At 40.8% G+C, this 9,824-nt stretch overlaps 1 pseudogene; it reads right to left on the bottom strand.

Moving 5' to 3' along the window:
* LOC111954053 (tumor necrosis factor alpha-induced protein 2-like) overlaps positions 1-9,824 on the bottom strand; it is a 44,545-nt pseudogene that overhangs the window by 26,928 nt on the left and 7,793 nt on the right.

The following is a 9,824-nucleotide window of genomic DNA, read 5'->3' as shown; positions in this document are numbered from 1 at the left end:
GATTAGAATATTCCACCCCGAAACTATATAATTGGATGTAATTGATTAGAATCATCAATGAAATACATTAGAATCATCAAGTTATTATTAATGATGTGTGTAGTCTTAGTCAGTAGAATTATAATAAATTATGTGTGTAGTTTTAGTCAGAATTAGGGTAAAAAATATATCTGTACAATATGTCTCTATAGTATCTTAAACACAGACTGTCTGAGCAAGATTCGGTGCCGACCTTGGCTAGGGGCCACTGAGAGATTTGAGGGAGGACAGTGAGTGATTCTCACGGTCCCTAATCTTTGTCGGCTGGGTATTGATACAGTATGTGCGTAGGATACCTACTGTTTGTGTGCAAATGTATGTGCGTATGAATTCTGTTTGTGTGCAAAAGTATGTGCGTAAGGAGCTAGTATAAAATGAATGGTTTTGTACAACGAACTAGCGCTCTCGTAAATAAGCTTTCTGACTATCGTAGCTGGGCCTCCGTCTGTTTCGTTCAACCAGTAGCTTACAGATTCTGGGTTGCAGACTGAGTAGTTTAATTGAATTGGGTTATGAACACTGAGAACATAATTCTCATGACACAAGCGCTTAGAGATTTACCCAYAAAGACTCACAGCTGTAATTMCTGCCAATGGTGCTTCTACAAACTGTTGACTCAGGGMTGTGAATACTTATGTAAATTAGATATTTCTGTATTTAATATTCAATAAATGTGYAWWWWWWWWTCTAAAAACATGATTCCATTTTGTAATTATGGGGTAATGTGTGAGAAATAAATACATATTTAGGCAATTTTGAATTCAGGCWGGAACACAACAAAATGTGGAATAAGTCAAGGAGTATGAATAGTTTCTGAAACGCTGTAAATTATACACACATCAGATAGAATGCTGGAGACAAATTCTGACCAATTAATACTGTAGCTAAATGTACCTGTTTGAGGAGGATTGCTCTCCCCTATGGGTTTGGGGCTCCGTTTACGTCGCACAAAGCCTGGTATTTTTGGTAATTTCAGTTTATGCCTAAACTTCCCATGTACTGTTTTGGGACTGCCCTCCATTGCAGGTGATAGATTAACCATTGTTGCCTCCAGGTCGGGTCCAAGCGCACCCACTTCCTCTGTAAAAAAATAATCATATTTTGTACAGTCGTCAATATTTTCTCTTTATAAAACCTATCATGGCATTGCACAATTTTTTTCTATCGCCTATTATCAATCCGCAACCTCTTACCATTACAATACCATCTTACCATTCATTGTTGCACGGGTAAAGGTCGGTATACAAACTGGATATGAAGTTATAGGCTACAATAGTGGGTTAAACATAATAACAAAAGGCAARACTATTAACACACAGCGTGGGAACGATATCACCGCCGGCGCGCATATTGCGCAAGAGAGCCAGCGTTATGTCATGTTATGTCAGCGTTATGTCATGATTTTAGTTAGTCACTCCCACTCAGATATCAGCCTTATGCGTATAAGGCTGATATCTGAGTGGGAGTGACTAACTAAAATCAATGGGGGCCCCCTGGAGGTCAGGGTTCCTGGGAACATACCCTGCATGGCCGATCGCTATTCGGCCATGATTACTACAAGTTTAGATTGCTGGCTAGATTCATTTACCAATTAAAAAATTGTTAGGCGACATGCTAATCAAATAAAATAATATTGTATTTGTCACATGCTCCGAATACAACAGGTGTAAACCTTACCGTGAAATGCTTACTTACAAGCCCTTAATAACCAACAATACAGTTCAAGAAAGAGTGAAAAAAATATGTACTAAATAAACTAAAGTACAAATAGTCAAATAAAAATAACAATAACGAGGCTATATACAGGGGGTACCGGTACCGAGTCAATGTGCGGGGGTACAGGTTAGTCTAGTTATTTTGTACATGTAGGTAGGGGTAAAGTGACTATGCATAGATAATAAACAGCGAGTAGCAGCAGTGTAAAAACAAAGGGGGGTCAATGCAAATAGTCCAGGTTGTCATTTGATTAATTGTTCAGCAGTCTTATGGCTTGGGGTAGAAGCTGTTAAGGAGCCTTTTGGTCCTAGACTTGGCACTCTGGCACCGCTTGCCGTGCGGTAGCAGAGAGAACAGTCTATGACTTGGGTGACTGGAGTCTTTGACATTTTTTGGGCCTTCATCTGACACCGCCTAGCATATACAGTTGAAGTTGGAAGTTTACATACACCTTAGCCAAAACATTTAAACTCAGTTTTTCACAATTCTGATATTTAATCCAAGTAAAAATTCACTGTCTTAGGTCAGTTAGGATCACCACTTTATTTTAAGATATGAAATGTCAGAATAATAGTAGAGATTATTTATTTCAGCTTTTATTCTTTCATCACATTCCCAGTGGGTCAGAATTTACATACACTCAATTAGTATTTGGTAGCATTGCTTTAAATTGTTTAACTTGGGTCAAACATTTCAGGTAGCCTTCCACAAGCATCCCATAATAAATTGGGTGAATTTGGCACATTCCCCCTGACAGAGCTGGTGTAACTGAGTCAGGCCTCCTTGCTCGTACACGCTTTTTCAGTTCTGCCCACAAATTTTCTATGGGATTGAGGCAGGGCTTTGTGATGGCCACTCCAATACCTTGACTTTGATGTCCTTAAGCATTTTGCAACAACTTTGGAAGTATGCTTGGAGTCATTGTCCATTTGGAAGATCCATTTGCAACCAAGCTTTAACTTCCTGACTGATGTCTTGAGATGTTGCTTCAATATACAGTGGGGAAACAAGTATTTGATACACTGCCGATTTTGCAGGTTTCCTACTTACAAAGCATGTAGAGGTCTGTAATTTTTATCAAGGTACACTTCACTGTGAGAGACGGAATCTAAACAAAAATCCAGAATATCACATTGTATGATTTTTAAGTAATTAATTTGCATTTTATTGCATGACTAAGTATTTGATCACCTACCAACCAGTAAGAATTCAGGGTCTCACAGACCTGTTAGTTTTTCTTAAGAAGCCCTCATGTTCTCCACTCATTACCTGTATTAACTGCACTGTTTGAACTCGTTACCTGTATAAAAGACACCTGTCCACACACTCAATCAAACAGACTCCAACCTCTCCACAATGGCCAAGACCAGATTTGTATCAAATACTTGTTCTCCCCACTGTATCCACATCATTTCCTCCCTCTTGATGCCATCTATTGTTGAAGTGCACCAGTCCCTCCTGCAGCAAAGCACCCCCACAACATGATGCTGCCACCCCTGTGCTTCACGGTTGGGATGGTGTTCTACGGCTTTCAAGCCTCCCCCTTTATCCTCCAACATGTGCAGTTGCAAACCGTAGTCTGGCTTTTTTTAATGGCGGTTTTGGAACAGTGGCTTCTTCCTTGCTGAGCGGCCTTTCAGGTTATGTCGTGTAGACTCGTTTTACTGTGGATATAGATACTTTTGTACCTGTTTCCTCCACCATCTTCAACAGGTCCTTTGCTGTTGTTCTGGGATTGATTTGAACTTTTCGCACCAAGTACGTTCATCTCTAGGAGACAGAACGCGTCTCCTTCCTGAGTGGTATGACGGCTGCGTGGTCCCTTGGTGTTTATACTGGCGTACTTGGTGGGTCTACATGTTTTTTCGGAGGTCTTGGCTGATTTCTTTTGATTTTCCCATGATGTCAAGCAAAGAGGTACTGAGTTTGAAGGTAGGCCTTGAAATACATCCACAGGTACACCTCCAATTGACTCAAATTATGTCATTAGCCTATCAAGAACTTCTATAGCAAAACAATCATTTCTGAAATTTTCCAAGCTGTTTAAAGGCACAGTCAACTTAGTGTATGTAAACTTCTGACCCACTGGAATTGTGATACAGTGAATTATAAGTGAAATAATCTGTCGTTAAACAATTGTTGGAAAAATTACTTGTGTCATGCACAAAGTAGATGTCCTAACAACTTGCCAAAACTATAGTTTGTTAACAAGAAATTTGTGGAGTGGTTGAAAAATGTATTTTAATTACTTCAACTGTAGGTCCTGGATGTCAGGAAGCTTGGCCCCAATGATGTACTGGGCCGTACACACCACCCTGTAGCGCCTTATGGTTAGATGCGAGCAGTTGCCATACCAGGCATTGATGCAACCGGTCAGGATGCTCTTGTGGTGCAGTTGCAGAACTTTTTGAGGATCTGGGACCCTGCCAAATCTTTTCAGTCTCCTGAGGGGAAAGGGTGTTGTCGTGCCCTCTTTGCGACTGTCTTGGTGTGTTTGGACCATGATAGTTCATTGGTGATGTGTACACCAAGGAACTTGAAACTCTTTACCCGCTCCACTACAGCCCTGTCGATGTGAATGGGACTTCTTCAGGATAGGTGTCCCGTCCGCGGGATGGTTCAGCTAACGTAGGCTATGTGATTAGCCTGAGGTTGTAAGAAACAATAGAAAATCCCAGAACATAGACATGTCTGATATGGGCAGGAAATCTTAAATTCTGTCATCTAACTGCACTGTTCATTTACAGTAGCTATTACAGTGAAATAATAACATGCTATTGTTTGAGGAGAGTGCACAGTTATGAACTGAATGTATGAATAAACCAATTAGGCACATTTGGGCAGTCTTGATACAACATTTGAATAGATATGCAATGGTTCATTGGATCACCAAAACTTTGCACATACAGTGCTGCCATCTAGTGGCCAAAGTCTAAATTGCGCATGGGCAAGAATAAATCATTTTGGCCTTTCTCTTGCATTTCAAAGATGATTGTTCAAAAAATTAAAATAAACCGTTTTTTCCCCCTTTGTATTATCTTTTATCAGCTCTAATGTGTTATAATCTCCTARATTCCTTTCACATTTCCACAAACTTCAAAAGTGTTTACTTTCAAATGGTGTCAAGAATATGCAAATCCTTGCTTCAGGTCCTGAGCTACAGGCAGTTAGATTTGGGTATGTCATTTTAGGCTAAAATTGAACCCGCCTTTTCCTGTAGTCCACGATCAGCTCCTTTGTCTTGCTCACATTGTGGAAGAGGTTGTTGTSCTGSCAGTCTTTSAGTGACTGTCAGTGACTGACATAACAGGAGAGAAACTGTTGATGCACAACCAAATTTCGAAATTGCACCTTGTGTATTCTACTATTCTAATGCCCCGTACACATCGATGTATTTTGGGAGATTACAAAAAAAACTTCCATTCATTATAGGAAAAACATTTTGTTCAGGTTACAATAAAACATGATTTGTTTAGTAACTTTTTCCTCAACTTGTTTCTCTAACTTTCTAGCAAGTCAAACTAGCTTACAGAGCATTACCATCACAATAAACTAAAACAGGAGGCAACATTCATATAATTGGCTTAAATCACCCATGCAGTCTATTTAATTTAATCTTTACATCATCACTGTGTCTAATAAATCACTGTGTGTGTATATTTCATGAATATACACTACCGTTCAAAAGTTTAGGGTCACTTAGAAATGTCCTTGTTTTTTAAAGAAAAGCWAWTTTTTTGTCCTTTAAAATAACATCAAATTGATCAGAAATACAGTGTAGACATTTTWTTTATTWWTTTTTATTTCACCTTTATTTAACCAGTGTAGACATTGTTAATATTGTAAATGATTACTGTAGATGGAAACAGAAMATTTTTWATGGAATACCTGCATAGGAGTACAGAGGCCCAATATCAGCAACCATCACTCCTGTGTTCCAATGGCACGTTGTGTTAGCTAATCCAAGTTTCTKATTTTAAAAGGCTAATTGATCATTAGAAAACCCCTTTACAATTATTTAGCACAGCTGAAAACTGTTGTACTGATTAAAGAAGCAATAAAACTGGCCTTTAGTCTAGTTGAGAATCTGGAGCATCAGCATTTGTGGGTTCGATTACAGGCTCAAAATGGCCAGAAACAAATAACTTTCTTCTGAAACTCGTTATTCTATTCTTGTTCTGAGAAATGAAGGCTATTCCATGAGAGAAATTGCCAAGAAACTGAAGATCTCGTACAACGCTGTGTACTACTCCCTTCACAGAACAGCGCAAACTGGCTCTAACCAGAATAGAAAGACTTCAATCGCAAGGAGCGCTGCGATACCACTCCGTTGCGGAGGGTCCCGGTTGAAATGAATGACATCCGGTGAAATGCAACAGACTGCTCAGATGTCATGTGAATAAGGCATAATGTGAATGAGGTATAAGGCTATTTACCTGGGTTATCAARCCCAGTTTGAATGACATCACCCACTGTAAATCCACTTGGAGTTTCCTTGTCCCGCAAGTTGGCGTACATCTCTGGAGTGAGCACCWTGGCCATGTGGTTGTTATGCTGGCTCAGGTCYGGGTACTCCTGCTCCGCAGAGTAGTTCATCTTCAGCTTGTTGTGGGTGTTACCGAAAGGCATGATTTCTTTCACCTGTGAGCAAGGATGAAACAATGTAATGTTAGTGGACGAAATACAGCAAATCAAATACCTTACATAGTTTAATAGGAAAAGGTAGAAATACTTTTTTATACTGCATGAATTGTGACGCAGTGGTAGGCTATTTAGGTGTCACAGTATTTCTTCCGCACCTCTCCTCGCCCCTACCTGGGCTCGAACCAGGGACCCTCTGCACACATCAACAACAYCCACCCACGAAGCATCGTTACCCATCGCACCACAAAAGCAGCGGCCCTTGCAGAGCAAGGGGAACAACTACTTCAAGGTCTCAGAGCGAGTGACGTCACCAATTGAAACGCTATTAGCGCGCACCACCGCTAACTAGCTAGCCATTTCACATTGGTTACATAGGCACCCCCAGTTTAAAGAAATAGCAAAAATTACAGCATTTGCATCCCCATTCCTCAAGCCTCATGTCCACCAGATGCATCAAACTCAGTCATTCATTGTCATTGGAGCAGTCTGCAATGGRACGTTGGGGATGCTGCGTTCTGTGTACCGCATGCACATGTTCAACTTGTGCGTTGCTTTACCTTGTGGTGATACAAACAGTAGTACACACAGAGAATCCAACTAGCTAGATTTGAGCTAGTTGAAAAGCGAAGCTTTTCATTTGAATATTTATTTCACAGTTTGCAGAGGATGATTGTAGAGGAAGTGGCACAAACTGAGAGACAACCACATCAAGGGGCAGAGAAGGAGAGCAGTATGAGTGAGGCAGRAGCTACAAACCATAGGCCATAGCGGTTTAGCCATATCATTTATTTTAATAAGCCATTCGTTAAGGTGATGGCAAGAAGCTTTCTCAGTTTCGGTCTCATTGTAGAATGAAAGATAACTTGTCATCCACCAGCAGAGTTGGGTAGGTTACTTTCTAAATGTAATCCATTAGTTACTAGTTAACGGTCCAACATTGTAATTGTTACTTTTAGATTACTTTCCCCTTAAGAGGCYTTAGAAGAATACTAAAACGTATGTTACCAATTGAAGGACATCTATTGCAGGATAAATCAATGTTAAAGTTTACATAGCTGGCCATATATGGATGTTAAATTTTACTTTATGGGTTGGTTATGTAGGCTTCTTCTAACTCATCGCTTTCTACTACATATTATAAATACYATTAAATTAGATCTTTACATTAAAAAAAACAAAGTCTATCAGAATACCAGACATTCCAATAAATGTTATACCCCTTGATCTTCAAGAATAGGACTTGGAGATATGGAAGTATAGATTAGCCAAATTGTTTTACCTGAGCATAACGCCCAAAACCCTAAGGACTTATTAGCCAGCCCTACTCTTTTGTTATGATTTTGTTGTCATTGAGGACTGATTGGGCTCATTTGATTCGATTGAAAATAAAATCGCTGTGCTCATTGGACTGCATGCTTTTGAGCACTACTGAAAAAGTGCTTATTTACGTGTGAAAAATGAATGTCACATGCTGCATTTTCTATCGGCCTACCATGTCCGTGTGCACGAGCCTCTCCAAGCTCTCTTGGTCACCAGGCTGCTCGTTAAAGACGAACACACTGTCACCCGCGTCATCAACTACATTTGGATTCCATCACCTCCCTTATATTGTCATGTCCCTTTGGTTCCGTATACAGACCTTTATGATTGCTTGTCTGGTGTGCTGTTTAGTGTTTCCTGGCTTTGTATATGTTCCGTTTTATTGTTATAAACCCGCACGTCTACTCTGAACTTGCTGACCGACTCTCAAGCGCACCTCTTTACAGAAAACGCCTCACTAGGAGAAGCATCAGGGAAGTGTTTATCCGCCAGGCCCCTGCCTCACGGTCTGTCATGTTCCTGCGAAAACCATGCCAGCGAAAGGTTCCTGCGCATCATTCAGGGGTGACTCGGTCCGCTCCTGGATCCCCCGGGATCGTCCCGCTTTGTTGGGCGTCCTGCGGCTGGAACCGAACGTGCCGGGTAGGGGGGTACGCAAAATTATGTATATGCTATCTCTGCGGCGCTTCTAAGATCGCCAGTCCTCCGCGTCTCAGCCGGTTTGACCTGGTTTCCTGCCCTCTGCAGAGGTGACCGGTCGCTCCTGATCTCCGGGATCGTCATTTTGGTCGGCGTACTGCGGCATAAAGCGCGCGTCGAGGAAGGGGATACTGTCACGTAGTGCTCCCTGTTCCCTCAAAAGTCACCAGGCTGCTCGTTGTGGCGACGAGCACCTGTCACCATCGTGTTACACACAACTGCGTGTCATCAGACTCATCTGGACGTAACATCGCCTCCCTGTTCTTTATGCCTTTGGTCCTCCCCAGGCAATTATTGTCTTCTGTTTCATGTCTGTGTGCTGTTAAGTGTTTCTTTGTGTTGTGTAGTTATGTGTTCCGTTTTAGCTTATTTAAAAACTACTTGCACTCCCTGAACCTTGCGTCTCCAGCGTACCCTCCGTAGCACTCCGTTAAACCTATTGTTTATTTTTTTGTTGGTGATACTTTGATATCTTGTATTAATATGCAGCTGTTTAAAGGTGAAATCTACAGTATAAATACAAACAAACGGTCGCCCCGCCTCTTTTGGTAAAAAAGCTGAGTTGGGGCTGGAGAAATGTACAACACCTATCAGATTAATAGATAAAGCTATGGATGCAAGACTGATCCATCCCATGATATCAACATTTTCGTTGTTTAACGATTCTATAGACCGCAGTATACAAGGTGTTTTTACAAATACATTGACAAAAACAAGCTTATTTTGGGTTCTCATGTGTGTGGACAGTTGAAGTGACGCCTCAGTCAGGCATTCTCTAAGGTATATTCAATGGAGTATTTATAATAAGAACCAGCTCAACTGTTTGACTACCTTTACTCACTTATAGTTTTTTTTTTTTTTTACTTATTTTCTACATTGGTGTAATGAATAGTGAGACAACTATTCATAACACATGGAATCATGTATAAGCAAAAAGTGTTTAAAGAAATCTAAATATATTTTAGATTCTTTAAAGCCTTGACAGCTTTGCACACGCTTGATATTCTCTCAACCAGCTTCACCTGGAATGCTTTTCCAACAGTCTTGAAGGAGTTCCCACATAAGCTGAGCACCTGTTGGCTGCTTTTCCTTCACACTGTGGTCCAACTCATCCCAAACCATCTCAATTGGGTTGAGGTCAGGTGATTGTGGAGGCCAGGTGATCTGATGCAGCACTCCATAACTCWAGGTCAAATAGCCCTTACAGCCTGGAGGTGTGTTGAGTCATTGTCCTGTTAAAAAAACAAATTATACTCCCACTAAGCMCAAACCAGAAGAGATGGTGTATCGCTGCATAATGCTGTGGTAGGCATGCTGGTTAAGTGTTCCTTGAATTCTAAATAAATCACTGACAGTGACACCAGCAAAGCACACCCACACCATTACACCTCATCCTCCATGCTTCA

Source organism: Salvelinus sp. IW2-2015, linkage group LG28, assembly GCF_002910315.2.
Source record: "Salvelinus sp. IW2-2015 linkage group LG28, ASM291031v2, whole genome shotgun sequence".
In the NCBI taxonomy this organism is placed as follows: domain Eukaryota; kingdom Metazoa; phylum Chordata; class Actinopteri; order Salmoniformes; family Salmonidae; genus Salvelinus; species Salvelinus sp. IW2-2015.
The sequence above is the reverse complement of the archived record's forward strand: the minus strand, read 5'-3'. Positions and strand labels throughout refer to the sequence as shown.